A 494-nucleotide genomic window follows, 5' to 3' on the forward strand; every position below is an offset into this window, starting at 1 on the left:
CCTATAGGCAAGTTATCTACCCCTTTCATGCATAGTCACCCCTCCCTTTTCACTAAACATCCCCGAAAGTTTATTACAAAGTTATTACATCCCAGAATGGAATAAGAAAAGCAAAATTACATCAGAAATTAAAAGTACAACCAAGGGGAGCCTAATTCAGGCTCCTTGTCTGAAACATGAGATGAACCAACTCCAAAGATCCGATTTCAAAAGCCTTTCTCTCATTTGGGGTGTGTCAGAGTTCCCTAAGAGCCTCATGTGGACTCCGGGCAGTGCTCACACCCAAATACATTACAGGATTAAGACATAGTGCAGTGTGGAAGGGCCAGCCCTCAGGTGTCCAAGTTCAGAGGGAACTCAAGGTCCCAAAGCAAGGCTCACAAGAGAGGGGCAGAACTTAGAAACTAGGAGAGAGTGTAAGTGCAGAAGGGAAAATATGAAAAGGGGAAAGGGAAAAGGGAAATAACTTAAAATCAGCACACATAAGGGTATAG

Source organism: Nicotiana attenuata, unplaced genomic scaffold, assembly GCF_001879085.1.
Source record: "Nicotiana attenuata strain UT unplaced genomic scaffold, NIATTr2, whole genome shotgun sequence".
Taxonomy (NCBI): domain Eukaryota; kingdom Viridiplantae; phylum Streptophyta; class Magnoliopsida; order Solanales; family Solanaceae; genus Nicotiana; species Nicotiana attenuata.